The sequence below is a fragment of the Diorhabda carinulata genome, chromosome 9, assembly GCF_026250575.1.
Source record: "Diorhabda carinulata isolate Delta chromosome 9, icDioCari1.1, whole genome shotgun sequence".
Taxonomy (NCBI): domain Eukaryota; kingdom Metazoa; phylum Arthropoda; class Insecta; order Coleoptera; family Chrysomelidae; genus Diorhabda; species Diorhabda carinulata.
The window spans coordinates 8,048,005-8,064,548 of record NC_079468.1 but is presented as its reverse complement, the minus strand read 5'-3'; the positions used below and the strand labels follow the sequence as shown (position 1 = coordinate 8,064,548).

At 31.9% G+C, this 16,544-nt stretch overlaps 1 protein-coding gene and 1 long non-coding RNA gene across 4 annotated transcripts in view; one reads left to right on the top strand and one right to left on the bottom strand.

The window, feature by feature from the left end:
- The window catches only part of LOC130898087 (serine-rich adhesin for platelets), a 264,445-nt gene that overhangs the window by 184,956 nt on the left and 62,945 nt on the right, over positions 1 to 16,544 (top strand). The gene's annotated exons all lie outside the window — the stretch shown is intronic.
- On the bottom strand, positions 196 to 8,973 carry LOC130898088 (uncharacterized). Of its 2 annotated transcripts, XR_009059833.1 has the most exons (3): positions 8,829 to 8,973; positions 5,836 to 5,940; positions 196 to 777 (listed from the first exon to the last, which is right to left on the bottom strand). It is a non-coding gene; the product is annotated as an uncharacterized LOC130898088 (long non-coding RNA). The 2 variants fall into 2 exon arrangements; XR_009059832.1 differs by lacking the exon at positions 196 to 777 and having other exon boundaries at positions 1,691 to 5,940.

Sequence of the window (16,544 nt, the reverse complement as noted above, 5' to 3'; positions counted from 1 at the left end):
CGCATAATAGAGATGAAGAAAAAAGAAAAAGGTGAAAGAAAAAAGAAAAAAGCGTAATTATAATAAACAGATTAGAAGAGAAAGAAGAAAATGGGAATATTCAGTATAAGAGGAACCAGAATCCTCCACCGACTCCTGAAAGGAATTTCTCCAACTGTGTGACCAGAATTGCTGTCTTTTTTAGGATGGCACTTTTGTCAGTAGATTTCCTTTCTTTCTATTAATGCTATGTCTAAATTATTGGCTTTGTATATAAATAAATTTGGAGATCTGTGACCCCCTGAATTTAATGCTTTTTAAACAATCTATCTTTTTTCAGGAAAACACAAAGTTTCTAAATTTGTCGATTGTTTATTCAAACTATTAGATTTGTGTTAGTTAGCGCACATTTGTTTCTAGATCGACATCAAGTTACGGCACAACTTCTACAACATTTATTTCTGTCCAGTATTTTGAATATACGAGTAATGCAAAGAAAAAGACTGTTGGCTCACATTCAGCATATTTCACTTCTAATTATACTCCCCAAAAATTAAAGGTTACTCTCGAACATTATTCCTTGCGCCGTTCTACTTCGTTTAAGATCCTCGATCTTTGAGTTCCGTCTTAAGAGGAAAAAGAAAAACCAAAGACACATCGCAAGCGGAACTGGAAATACCGAGAAGGGTTATTTATGTTTGTTGGTTATAAGGAGGTAACTTGTTTTTATCTGGGAAGCTCGGCGCTAATGTTTCTTCTTTTTGTTTCTTGTTATTACTGAAAATTGTAATCTTCAATCTGAAATAGGAAGAAGGATCTGAAAAATTCCATAGAAATATTAATGTGATCAAAATATTAATGAAAGAAATTTATTCTGTATAAAGTTGTGTACGTTATTTTTTCTACGAACACCAATGAGTTGCACTTATTTTTGTTAGGTTTCACATTGAACGTTGTTTAGATTTCTAACCACTTTTCCCCAGGTGTATGGAAAGTCCTTTACAAAATGTTTGATAGTTTCGTAACAACATCAAAACACAGTTTCGTCAAATTTAGCTTGATTCCATCATTTTTCGTGAAGGAATTGACCTGGGCAATTGGAATATTTATTAGAGTTTAGTTTATACAGCGAATGAATTGAAAAAGAAAAGAATAAAATATATTTGTTCAGTTCACCTCTTTATATTAAAATTCAGAATAGTTTTGTGTTAAAAATAGTGTCATTTGTACTAAACACAATAAAACAATAATCTCACAACTGCGCATATCCGTTTTATGATACAATGAGATGCCCAAAAACAACTTTTTCGGAGATATCTCAAAAACATCAAAAGCAATAGAAAAAAGTTTCAAACCTGAAATTTTGTGTTCTAAATTTCTTATAATTTTTTTGTTCCTATTCCTCAAGGCCAAGAACTAGCAAATGAATACCGCGTTTTTAATCTATTTTTGATTTTAAAGTTTGAAAGATCCCAAATACCAAGATTTCCCAGGTTAGGATGATGCTTACATTTATCAATTTTCGACAAACCTATACATAAAATATTTCTTTTATTGATTGATACAAAAATATCCGCCCTAGAATTGAGATGAATATTTGAAATTATTTTAAAAACCGCAAGAGTCTTGCGAAACTAGGATTTGGTCTTGTATAAACCTTGCACTGGTCGGTCTAAGACCCAGACTATTAAACCAAGACAAGTATCCCTCATTTTCTTTTTTCCTTCAATTCCTCTATTTGTTCTAAACGTTTCTCTCTTGATTTCCTCATTCATTTCCTGTGACCATTATTTTCTTGTTAATCAAATTGTCTTCATTCTAACCTATTTATCTGATGTATGTTCTATTTTTGGTTCCTATTTTGATACTTTCCTAACGTTTTTGAATGAATTTTTTATCCATTGTCATTTTTGTAGATATTATTTCCGTCCATTACAAACATTTCTTGTGTTGTAATTGTTCTGATTCACTTATTCAATTCTTTTTGAGTTCAATTTACTTCTTCTCTTCAATTCTTTTCTTGTTTCAAGTGATTTCTGTCAACTATTATTTATTTACATTTTTATAGTTTGCTTGTTACTCAAGATCTATTCAGAATATTCTTCACCTACCCAGATATTACTTCTACCCCGGGATTTGTTGTTCATTCAATATTTATACCATGTTCTTTCAATTCGCTTTAATTGTTCTATATTTTCATTCTTTTTCCTCCATCTCTTTATTATTATAATATCCCTTTCCGGGAATTTGTTATTAAAATTTTAAGGAGAAAATACTGATTAGTGAACGATTGATTTTACTTTTAACACTATCAAACTGTCATCAAAAGTGACACTTTTTTGACAGTTGTACAAAAATGACTATACAATGTAATTAAAATATTATAACATATAAGATGTTTTCTTTAAACTTTAAACATGTTGGTTAAAATAAGTAAATTTGGCATCTGTGTTTCGACATACTTTGTATCTTGATGAAGTTAAAAAAAATTAATTATACCATAGGAAACTTTAATCTCTCCAATTTTTGCAATAGCTTTAATTCGTACGCACCAGATTACTGTCAACATTTGTTTGAGTGTTCCAACAACATTATTGCAACAACATTGCTTTTTTTTAACAGTTGAATTCATAAAATTATTAGTTACTTCATAAGATATGATTGTAGATTGGTTGAGGCTATTCAGCCACTCTGCACCTATACCAATATAATATTTTGTAAAAGACTCTACATCTGATTGTTCTATTTCCAAAGAAGGTTAATTTTTCTGGGGATTTGAGTCTCACTTTCTTTGAGGAGTAGATGCTCTGCTGTCCATAACTCTCAAAATCTACAATTGACGTTCTCTGCCATGTCTATGATCTTGAGGCATTTAACGAGCTAGTGTTCTATCAGAAGAGTGACCATCAGTTTTATGTCGTTCCTGGTCATCACGAAAAGTTTCTCAGACTTTTCATCTGATATAGTTATCAATAATAATCTGGATTGTCTTAAGCCTGTTTTTCTCCAGTAAGACTGAAAATTTATGAATAATCAAGCTAATAACTTTGATTTCTTGTAGTTTCTTCAGTAATCCTAATTCCTCCTCTCTTCAATGTAACTATATATTTAGTCTGAACTTTTTCGAATCACTTGCAGAATCCCATATTCATTCCCTTTAGGCAATTCTCTATATATAACTTATGTTCATTATTTATCGATTAATGCGACTCTTATTAACCATTGTCCTGACGGTATTTTATCAAGTCAAAAATTAAAATCAATGCACATTCGAACTTCTATTGTTATGCACGCAAAACAATACATTTGTAACTCGTATTGACCACCCAGTTGGGTACTATATAAGATTGTGTGTTTTGAAATATTAAACTGCGAAAAAAAAGCACGTTTCTTGCTTATGAGAAATTCTTTTAAGGAATTTTTTACATTTCTCACGCATCTTAATATTGTTACTTATGTATCTGTTGTAGAAATAAAAAACTTTTATTTATTTATATAAAAATATTTACACCAAGAATAATATTCCATAGTTTTTAAATTTCTATTAAAATGTCTAGAGGCTGCCCCATTTTCATATACAAAAGATCCTACGCCTCAATTTGACCATGTCGTAACTTGTTAAGAATAGTCTCTAATTCTATGAAAAGTACAATTGCTTTTCTAATCATTATCTCTTTGTTTATTTACGACTATTATTGAGACATTCTCTTAATTTAAAGCTGTCGTGACAGGAAGGAAATTATGTGAAATTGAAGATGAAGACACAATTAATTAGTGGAAGGCCCAAGTCGCTCACTGCGTGGGATATTGAAGTTACAAGGAAACCAGAAGAAAACCAACTAGTAGCTGCCCTCGCCATTATGGGTCTCCCTTAGACCTTCTAAGGGATAAGATCTACAAAAGTTCTTGCATACTTCCACACGAAATAACCGAGATTCAAGCGAAACGTCGCTCGAGTAGAGATGTGTAAACAGTTTTTTGCCCTGCTGACATATGGTCGTTTTATTAGACGCATTGTTACTTGCGATGAAAAATGGGATTATCTAAACAACCCAAACATGGAAAACCAGTGGGTAAGACTTACTGTATGATGACGGTGAGGGAAGTAGTTAGGGTTTGGTATGTAGATTGAGTAAAGTGAGGTGAGGACTAAAAATATGCAACTATTCTTTGCAGAAATGAAAAGGAATGGCGTTGTGAGAAAGTGAATGTACAGTTGTAATTGGACAAAAAAAATGTTTTGAAACGAAAAAATCGCTTGAATGGCTAATAATTTGAAAAGAAATTTCTTGAAATTAACCCAAAGAGTTTGAAACGACAAATAGAGGGAGCCTAACCTAACCCAATCTAACTAGAAAATTTTCTTTTATTTATAATCTCACAATTTATACAATTTCATCTAACAAGTCTTGAAACTTATCTATTTTGTTTTTTATGTTACAACATCGCCTTCGGTACTCAACTACATGGTTGGGGTATATTTCCCTTCTAACATTACACCTAAGGAAGTAAGCACGCGTTGGTCGTCATAAAGCTTAAATTCTTTGAGTTGTTACTGCTTATTGAGGCACGAATTCTCGATCATAACACACTGTCTCTTGGAGGTAATCGTATTCGTTCTGAGCACGCCACTCATCTGTGCGTATCTTCTACATGTTTTAGAATAAGTGAGATCAATATCTCTATATCTTGGCGATTCTCAGGACAAATTTGAACTCTTATGAGCATACCCAACAACCGGTGGCCTTCAAAAACTCGGCCTTCATGGAACTTGAGGCTGCCAAATTTAGCCGGTCCTCCAATATTTCCCTTCTCACTCCACTGATTCAGATAGCACTCTGTTAGAATTTCTCTACAATGCTCCTAGAACTTACTGTCTTATTTAAATAGGCGTCCTTTTCTAGCAAATCAAAAGACGTAAAACTATGGAGAGCAAAATCCGAAATTGTACAAAGTTTCAATTCATTGACTTGTACGTTCAATGTGATAAAGTTAAAATTACTGAAGAATGGGGTTGGAAATCGGAAAACGGTAGTTCAATAACTCGGCAAGCAATTCGAACTTTATAGATATATATCACGAAGTTATATCATTTTTATATTAATAAAAATACAATTTGTAAGCGAGGACATACAGAAATATCTTATTAATTTGGCCTCATGAAACTTCAGACGCGCTTTGTTACAAATTTATATAAGTCTTCGCTAACTAGGTTATGATCGTTTTATTTGTGAGATTGTGGCAATCCAATAACAAAAGGTACTCTTTTTAATATCTATCTCGAGCTTTTAAAGACTTATGCATTCGTTATCAGGGAATTAATCAATTGCGAATTGAGGTGTCTTGAAACTGACACTTGACATAAATATAAACCCCATATTTTTGTCACGTATATATATTGAAAAGAATACACTTTGGTGTTCAGTTGCCACAATACCACACAACTCAAACGTTCATAATCTATTAATCTATACAAAAATTTGAAATGGCGCATTTCCCAGTCATCAAAAGCGAAAAATTAGGTGCAATTAAAGTTAATCGATGGATTAAAAATTAGTGGAAAGTTGATTAGAAAATTCCATTTTTATAGACAGACAAACTAATAAACGAAAATGAAAAAAGTGTTGTGGAATCAATATTGATCAATTAGTTCTTCGGATTGTAACACTTTTATTGCCACTGAGTATATATGAATAAAAACCTGTTTTCATTTATAATAATCAAAGTAGTAGTTTTATATACGTAAATTAAATTTTACACACTTTCATTTATTTGTTTTCTGTTTAATTCCTATTTAGAAATAGTGACATTGGAATGTCTAGATAAATACATTTCAAATAAAATCTAAAAACGTACTCGAAAGTCTATTTTAGATTTTATATTTAATTATATGCCAGACTTTCTTCTTCCTTATGGGTGAGCGTCTTGTTCTTATCACGAAACGGCAACTTTTCTCTCCTTCTGAAACAAACGTTCAGCTGACAAGTGAGAGGAAGCAGGCCTATACATCCAGAAACCGAAAACTTTATCTAAACATCAAAATATTTCAAGATAAGCTTTGTGCGATACCTGATGAAATAAAAAATATATAGACAGACACCTACGTTCTGGGTCAGTGGCTGTATTGCCATATCCGGAAATTTATGTCATTCAATTAGATAGACATAAATGGTGTTATCACTGATTTCAATAAAATATATTTTTAATAGCAATTACAAGCTAAGAAATTATTAAGCGAAAAGAAAATATTGCTGCTGCAAAATTAATACGTATATTTTAGTTTCGTGTAAATAAATAAAAAACATTTTTAATTGAATCAAACTTTGAAATATTATATTTCAATATGTACTTTTATTATTTGATCATAGGGATTTTAAAATAATGAAATAATGTTTAAAACACAGAATGCAGGTCCAAATTGCCATTGCAGGTGAAACAGATTTAGTCCAACCATTCAAGATCATACACAAAAAAATGTTAGTTTTGATACACAATTAATATATTATGTATTTATATTTCATAAGATTTTTGAGTAAACAAAAATAAACAATATTATTTATTCACTTTTGAACAAATCGCTAGTTCAATTAATAAAATATTACGCGAATAACCAAGATCACCATGGAAGGTATATTGTAGTTAACGTATCTATTTACTATTGATCCTCTAAGAAGGAAGGAATGAGTACCATACGCTCCATGTCACTGGGATTTTGCGTGGTTTCGCGATGCTATATGTTGCAAAGGTTTAGGCATACTATCATATACATACTATTTCTAGCTTATCTTAGTTTAATTCTGATGCTCTTTTATTAATCATTTTTCCCATGTCAACTTTATTTCTTCTATCTAGCTCTTCCTCAGACTCCCTCTTTTTTGTTTTTGTTATATATAATCGGTTGTACATTCCAATAGGTATAGTAACCGCTCAATCAAGAGCTCTTTGACTCGTTTCATGTGGTGAACCAATTCCAGCGTTAATAAGAATTCTATATTGTCCTCCACCTAAATTATTTGGTCCATATATTCTACGTATCATTTTTCTTACGAAGGTGTTGAGTTTTTCTTCATCAGCTTTTGTTAGATTATTCATTTCTCCTCCATAGGTTACTGTTGGGCCTATATTTTTAGCTGTACTCCCAAGTATTTAAAACTTTCAATCCCCGCTAATATTTATATCGATAAATTCTTGTGTTTAGCACCATGCTTCTTATATCTTCCATTTTAATCATTCGTCTCTCACACTCCAGACGTGGACAAACAGTTCATATTCCTACAATATTTATTATGTGTATCTTGTTTTATTTTCTATTTTTCTCAGAAATATCATTTCCTTTGACCTGTATTTTACTTCTATGTTTCTCGGTCCATGATTCTGATCCAAATGTCAATGTGGGTATGACTATTTTTGGTTAAGTTAGGTTGGTTTGCCTATTCAGTTAGAAACTGTGTCTTAATTACTTTGAAAATATCCCAGTTGCTCTTTTTTGATTCGTTTATAGTCGATACATAATATAGACTTATTATCATCGTCTTAATCTTGCTTTTTTGTAATGACTCAAATATTAACTTTGTAGCTTTCGTCAAAATACTCTGACTTAACTAATATTGTTTGATTCATATACATGTCTGCCTGATAAGCTGGCATGTGATGTCTGATAATGTGTCAGTTGTGGAACTAATTTTCGATAGTTAATCTGTGGTATCCATATGATATTTTAAACTTGAATATTTAATATTTCTGTTTCAACGTTTCTACCGATCCAACATGAATTCTTATGATGGGTTTTTCCTTATTTGAAGATACTTTTGTCCAACATTCTTTAAACAAGTCTATCCTGTTCAAACCTTCCAAAAAGTGGGTAGCCTACAGCTTTGACTAAGCCTAGTCAAATAAATTGTTGGAATATGTAAAAGACAAATTAGGAACATCAACTCGAAAGTTGGCTCGCCGATTACGGGTTTCCCACATGAACCTCGGAGAACTAAAGAGAAAGGGAATTAAACATGGGAAATATACTGAAGATCAGTTGCGAAGAATTCCGATATGCTGACGTGCATTAGGAAGACATCAGTCACATAGAACAGAGTTGTGAAATATTTCACCGTATCACATTCAGAAATTAAAGGCAATGATGGATTTTACTCGGATGGCATAGAAAATTGCCTCAAAGACGTGATATATAAATCCAAAAAGAAATGTTGACATACAGTTTTGATTTGATATATCATATCGAAAGCAAGCATTTCACGTCCTTATGTGTTATAAAATTAGTTGATTTTTCAACACATCCCTATTACTAAATAATATGTTAACCTGATCTAGCCTCTGGTAACTACGCCAGAATAATTTGTTAGAGGCTCATGATATACCATTTATACCGAAAGAAGATAATCCCTCAAATGTTTCCTAAGCTCGCCCCATTGAAGAGTTTTGGGAATTATTGAATAGAAAAGTGTGCAAAAGAGGTTGAGGAGCCGAAACAGAGCAACAGCTTCGACGTAGAATATAATTGAAGAACATGACCCTTTAAGTATTATTTATATTATGTTTCTTGTTAACTATATGTTGAGAAAAAATTGCCGAATGAATGAATTGTTAACTTTATTTCATTGTTTCAAAATTGCACTACAAAATTTTTCCAAAAATTTGATACTTATCTTGTTAGTTTCGTCATTAATTGACTTTTTTTAATAAAATCAAGAATATGTATTTACTTTTCTTATATATAAAGTTTTCTTAAAATTTCTGTAACCATGTAACTACATAATTTCTTATATTAATTATAATTAATTTGACACCAAAATGATTGTAATGATATTATTATCTAAGAAATCCAAAGTACTCACCTGTACTTGTTGTTTGGGATTACCAACTACCTACTTAGATATTATGACAGGTAAGTAACCGAGACGAAATATCTTGGAACGAACTATAATTATAGTGAACAATATGTCCGTTGTTGGCAACGTCGGCACTGGATGATAGAATCCTACAGCTGCCAACATCCAACGTCATTTTATATACAAATGCAAGTTCAATGTACATGGTCGTAAGTTCAAGGTCGGATTTAAAATAAAAATAGATAATATTATACATTCGAAGGTAATAAAAATCAATCAGGATATTTTAGCGAGACTGTGAGAAAATATTTCATACAAACATTTCTTTGGAAACAAAAAGCCTAATGCTAAGTTAAACAGAACACATGAATAATATAAACGTATTTTTAAAAGGAGTATGTAAACATACTGCCAGACTTATATTTTAACAGCTCTCAATTGGGCTTTGGTATTTTTCATCTTCTAAAGTAGAAACGTTGATTCTATTCAGAAGTGTAACTCATACGTTATCAACGACATGGATCTGGATTAAATCAAATTAGCAGTAGAAATAAACGTTTTGACTAATATTCCTAAGGTCGACATTTTTGACAAATTATAACATTTCTATTTTGTCAAAATTTGAACTAAATCTATCTTTTATTTTCATTATAGTGAGTCATTTCGTACGCTCATTATTGTGACGAAACACAAAAGAAATTAATTGTGAAAATAAGATATCGTGTTCGGATATGGTCTGGGCTTTAAATTTTACGTATTGTTTAAGCCAAAAATGCTTTACAATGCTACATATTTGAATAAACGTTGGAGGCGTCAAAGAAAAGTGTGACTAAATAAAATTGTTGATTGTGGATACCACATGTAATACGTCACTCAATAAGTCGTGTGATTGACATACAGATACCCCTGTCATTGTCAAATTCATATGGCGTTTATGAAGTACCAACTTTCAAAAGACTATACGTGATATTTCATGACATTTCGATGAGTCAGAAAAAAGTGACGGCTATTTAATTTGAGCTACATTTGTTGTTTTCAAAACAATGGATTCAAAACAATTCCGTGTGTTAATTTATCATGACTTCTCAATAAAAAAAACACTATACAAGCTCAGCAATGGATTCAAAAGTGTTATCCAGACACTGCTCTATCGAAAAGAACCATTTGTTATTGGTTTGCTGAATTCAAACGTGGTCGTACAGACATTGATGATGGTAAACATTCTCGTCTTCCAATTGAAGGGGTTACTCCAGAAAACATTAAAAAAGTCCATAAATTGGTTATATCTAATCGTAAATTGAAATTTCGTGAGATATATGAGACCGTAAAGATATTAGAAGGCAGTGTGTATACAATTAGGCATGAACATTTGACTATGAGAAAGCTTTTTTCAAAGTGGGTGCTGAGTTTACTCACAGTCGATCAAAAACAATACGGTGTTAATGATTCAGAGCAGTTAGTGAAGCGTTGGAATTATTGTATTACTCTTGAAAGAGATAAAAATGATGAACAGAATCGATTTTTGTGCTTTTCTTAGTTAGTCACACGACCTATTGAGTGATGTGTTATATACATATACTATTCTTTTAAGTGTGAATTTCAATTTTGTGCACAAGAAAATCTATGTATATGATCCATCATTAAAGTTTGCGATATCGTGAAAAAATCTTAAGCATCCAATTAAGAAAATATTACGGAATACTTACGGCAAACTAGTTAAGAATGAAGACAATAATAAGGAAGTTTATAACGGCACCCGTAGGCTGCAGTAAGGAATCTTGAATCTACATCATTAGTACATCAACAGTAAAATATATTGCTACTGCTTGGTAGTCTCAATCCATTTTAATTGTCAGATCCTCGGGCTCGCTTACAGGAGCAAAATATATGATAGAACTTCCCGAGAACAGCACAAATACCAATTCAGGAATTTAAAAAATGAACCTATATCAATATTTATCCAAATTAATTAAGTGTTGCTAGAAATACAAGAAATTGATGCGTTAGAGCAGAGATTCTCAAACTTTACAAAATATTACTGGTGTACTACATTTCTACCATGTTCTCAAAACTCATCAAAAAATATAATGATGGCCGGGGGTTCACCTGTACCTCTTTAGGAATCATTGATCTAACGATAGAAATTTGTGTAAATACATGTAGAACTTCTAATTTCAAAATAAAATTTAGTAATCAGTGACTTAAGTTGAGAATGAAATCAATAATTCCAACGTTTTGAATATCTCAACGATAAAATTTGAAAATTATTCATTCTTTATGAAAACAGCGGAATATGTCACATTTTCTTGTTAATTATATATAATTATTATATTAAAGTCTTTAAATTATTATCCTTTACACATAGTTAACAAATTTCGCAGCAGCACTGCTATACAACTGAAACAAAATTCTTTGAAAATATTTTTGATTCTTGCGCTCGAGATTGAAACTTTTAGCAGAAATTTTCTGAAAGGAACTTTTATTTCAATTACCATCATATCAAATATTTAGTTAATACCTTTTTTAACACAATAATTTATTAATTACATAAGATTTCAAACATTATTTTAATCAATAATTTTTATAATATGTACTGTAATGTTCTCACAACATTTTAGACATAATTTAAAGGTTAACAAAGTTGATAATATATTAAATCTCAACTACCCAAATAAAATAAGTAAAAAGTTTGATAGAGTTTTTAAAAGAACTGTTTTTAACATTAAATAGGTGCAAATTTCTTGTTTCTTTCTTTTATTGTTATTAGAAAAAACAGAAAAGTGCCAACACAGTATGAGCTGGAGAATAGTCTATTAAATCTCGTGTCAAAAAAAATTAGCGATTAGACTATATACATTATCTTCCTCCTTACAAAGTTGTTTTTGTCCAGAGTTGTCTTCATCCAATTGCATATATTTAAAATACATATTGCCTCTTCTGTGACTTCTTCCTGCTACCTTTTCCGAAGTCTTTCAAATTCTATGTTCATCTATTCGCATTATATGACTTGCCCATCTTTGTCTCTGTACCCTGACAAACTCTTAGATCTATAGTCGCTTGTAATTTTGATATAACTCATCATCATAACTGAATCTCCATACTCCCTTCTCAAATTTTTTGTTCCAAATATTTTCCTTAATATCCTCATTTCAAAGGTGTTTATGGGATCTGCTATGTTTTTGTGTTCAAACCAACGTTTCATGACCGTACATTATTATAAGTCTTATAATGCACTCGTATAGTCTTATTTTATCATTTGTATGTACGTCTCTAGATCTAAATATGTGCAGGAGAGCATAGAATGCCTTAAGTATTGTTCTTTTCTGATCACTTCTATTATTGGTAAGCTGTAGACGTAGGTATGTCAAATCTAACATCTACCTGGTATGAACCTTGTTTGCCCTTCACCAATGAGTTATTCTGTGTATGTATGTAAATACTTTTTATGTTAACTTGCCTCCTTGATTATATATTTCGATTAGATTGCTACTTTCCCAATATTTCGACCAGATAGCAATTATTAGTTTGTGAAAGCATTAGATGAGTTTAGTACCAATTGGTTTATATAGTTCGCCTAAGATTTCATCAAATCCAGGTGTTTTATTGCTTTTCTTTGCTTCCATTTCTTTATACATTATGCAATACTTCAAAACCTCTCAGTATTACAGCGATTTTCAAAAAGGAATCTGGTCTAGCATATTAATAACCTCTCGGGAATATTGCACCCATATCATTTATAAAAAATACGTATAATCCTATTTTTGAACCTGAAAATTAACTTTTGTTAGCGAGTATGTTGCGTTTAATACGTTTATTGACCTATTGATACGAAAATAAACAATTCATATGGAGCGTTATCACGTCTATAGAAATTAAACACGTCTTAACTTTACATAAAATTCAACTTTTATACGATTAACTGCGAAAATTATAAAATGCTCTGATTTACGAAAGTTTCCTTCCTACCATCTAGAAAATATGAACTATTATCAAGTCTTTAACGTTAACCACTCCTAAACCATACATAAAATTGAACTTTACACGATAAAAGTAAGAGTCAATTGTGTTTGTCCAGAATAAACTATACCAAGGAAGGGATATTTGTTACTGAGGAATATTTTATGTACAAATATTTAGTGTTCATTTATTCACAATTCCAGTAGTAGTTTAACTAAGAGAATGAGACAAGTAATAAGAGTTCTTAGTTTTTTCAATAGAAATAATATTTACAAATCGATGTAATAATATATTTCAATCCTCTGAATTTCACTCATTTCGTTATTCATCAACTTGCTGTAAAAAAACTTGAAGAATGAAAATCAACCGTAGTTGCCGATTATTACATCGACGAAAACATAAATAACAAATTCACTGTACATTTACCTCTGGAAATACTACTTATAATATGACAGGTAAAGAAAATCCACTTGTAACTTTTAGTAACTGCAGTAATATCAATTATCATACTATATTGATAATATATTTGTCGCCCTCACTCATCGACTGTCTTAGAAGCTTTCTCAAAGACCGATCTATCCAGGTCGCTATCGATGGATACACCTCAGAAAAGTTTGAGGTCAACGCTGGTGTCAAACTCAAGTCCAAATATCTGTTTGGTTTGCTTCTTTTTTTATGACGTGTCCAGTACAAAAGCACTCGCTCGTTCCAATGACATTTAAAAGCTTTGAAAACAGCTTTGTCCATGGTCTGGAGTTCATGGGTCGTATTATTCGGGAGGCAAAACAGTTTAATGTCATGTGTCATCATATGTCAGCTGTCTCTACATTAGATGTATCTAAGTGACATGAAAAGCATCATCAAAAATTAGGAGACACTTTCCAGGCAGTTTATACTTCCCTAGGTGTTATAACCATTTAATGAAGGTTTCAACCGTCATGCTTCCTCGTTCTGTCATTATAGTAAGGATTCCTGGTGGTAGGTGGTCGCACCACTTTGGCTTTGGCATTTGTCCTTTTAATGAAATGGCTGAGGAAATTCTTACTTCACTAGCGCTGCCGCAAGAAACCACTGTCAAATTTTCTCCGTGCACTGGGATGTTAAGAACACTCACTTTGCTGTCCTAAGTTTGTCGAAGTGATCTTTTACAATATAGGTACCTATTCATCTCTATCCGGATGAAGATTTTGCGCCCACCTAATAGTGATTTCCGGATGACGATTTAAGAAGGCTTTCAACCAATACCAAGCAGCTAATCATTTGTCGTGCGGAAAGACTTGAGGTATACGAGGATATATTGAAAAATTCTTAGCCTACTATAGAACCAAAAAAAGTTTCAATGTCAAAATATTTTAATACTCAACATATTCTCTTCTTAATAGGATACATTTATTACAGCGAACCTGCAAGGTCTCTAGACCTTTCAAAAAAATGTTTCTTCTTGTTCTGCAAACCAGACCTACACAGCTGTTATTACCTCCCCGTTGGAAGAAAATTTACGATGTTTTAAACATTTTTCAGTTGAGGAGAGATGATAGTCGGACGGGGCCAAATCGGGTGAATAAGAGGGGTGCTCTAGTAATTCAAACCCTAAATCACGAATTTTTTGCATGGCAACATGAGATGTGTGCAGAAGCGTTGTCCTGCTAAACAAAACACCTTTAGATAGCTTTCCGAGTCTTTTCTCTTAAATTTTTTCCCGTAGTAATGTCGAATAGTAATCTCCAGTTATTGTTCTACTCTTATCCAAAGAATCAATCATGATTACTTCATGACAATCTCAAAAAACTGAAGCAAGAACTTTTACAGCAGATTTTTGGACATGAAACTTCTTAGGTCTTGAAGAACCATCGATTGTTGCTTTGTTTCTGGATCGTAGAAATTTACCCAAGTCTCATCCATAGTAACAATTTGGTTTAAGAAGTCTACATCGTTTTCAAATCGAACACAGATCGAACGCAATGCTTCTATTCAAACATTTGGGAATCCATGTTGTAGCAATTTTTCTCATGTCCAAATTGACGTGAACTATATGATGAACGCGTTCGTATGAATGATTCAATGCTTCAGATATTCGTTTTAGCACAATTCGAGGGTCTGATGAAATCATGTCATGAAATGCATCGATATTTTCGGGGACTGACACAGAAACTGGCCGTCCCGATCGGTCATCAACTTTAATGGAAAATTTACTTCTTTTGAAGCTTGCAGTCCAATTTTTCGTGGTCGCATACGAAGGACATTTATCACCAAAAGTATTAAGCATATCTTTGTAAATCTGCTTACCTCTTAACCTTTTTAAATATAGGTACTTGATGATGGCTCCATACTCGATTTTCAGAATTTAGGTGGATATCTTTTTTCTTCTAATTTAGTGCGTAACTCTGGTTTACTTTTTTGACGTCAAACTTTACGCTGACACTTCTAATAAGTTATTGTTCGTTGCTATGGTAACGCAATATTTTGTTTATGCATGGAACTGGTCTAGGCTAACTAGATATCAATACATCCTTGTATGGTTTTTTTCATAGTTGTTAAAAACACATTGTCGTAGAATCCGTTTGGTTAGAGGATAACCTACTTCAGATAGTCATATGATTCGGGACACCAATTCGGATTCATTTTCGGGGCTTAACACCGTTTTCCTTCCAAGTAGCTGCTTTTTATTTATATTTTTAATCATGTAACGACTCAAGTTCTTCTTGATTTGTTAAATCTTTTTGAGTTTATTGCCTCTTACATTGAATGGCCAATAAAGCTTATTGAAAATTTGTTTCGGTCCACTGTGATCGTAAACCCTTACTGTTCTAAGGCGACATTTGCAAGTATTAATTTAACAATGTTTAGATGAATAATTCTATATAATGGTAATATTTAGTCATGGGCATATCAATATGTAGTATAGTAATATTTCATATATAAACAATAAGTAATCTTTATTTATTTATTATTATTTATTTATTATTTATCTATTTATCTCTAATGAAACAATTAATGATTGAAGATCGGATATTTTAATTGCTTTGTGTAACACTCTACAAACTGTGGAATAAGCCGTACTTATCTAAAACAGTTCAAAATATATCAACGGTTAAGATCTCAACTCCCCTACGCGAGTGCCGGAGGGTTAAAAAAATTTAGATTGAAGGATTACGCATCTTTTTTATAATTTATATGTTGAGAAATTTATGGTAAATGCTAAACAGTGTACCAACGTAATTATTGTTCCATTACGTAAATTACTTTTCTTATTTTAATTGATATTAAATTTAAAAACCTCTATGCCGAATAAACTTCAGGTCGCTTAACCAATAAAATTGTTATCATTGATCTCTCATTAAGATGCTTCGTTCTCAAAACGCCTTTGATCGTAAAACACATTCAATATAATTTATCAAAAACATAACAGACAGCAAACATGGTCGAAACTGAAAGCCTCCGAGTCTTATCAGTTGATATAAAAATATTTACGAGCGCAACGTGTGGGTTTCAAAACTGAAATTGAATTTCGGTTTAGCTAACATCTGCATATTAATTAATGCAATGAGAAGGAAGGTGAGGTTAATATCAAAAGCGTTTATAATCCAAGCTTAAAATTGCATCGTTTCCGGAATTTCCTGTACTATTCGGATTAACCGTTAGGACGGATCGTTCGACTAAACTATATCATTCACAATAAGCGGCTTACAGACTCTCTCTAATAATTGGACACGATTCAAACAATAAAATCCAAAAATTATATCAAACTTAAAACTGATAACAATG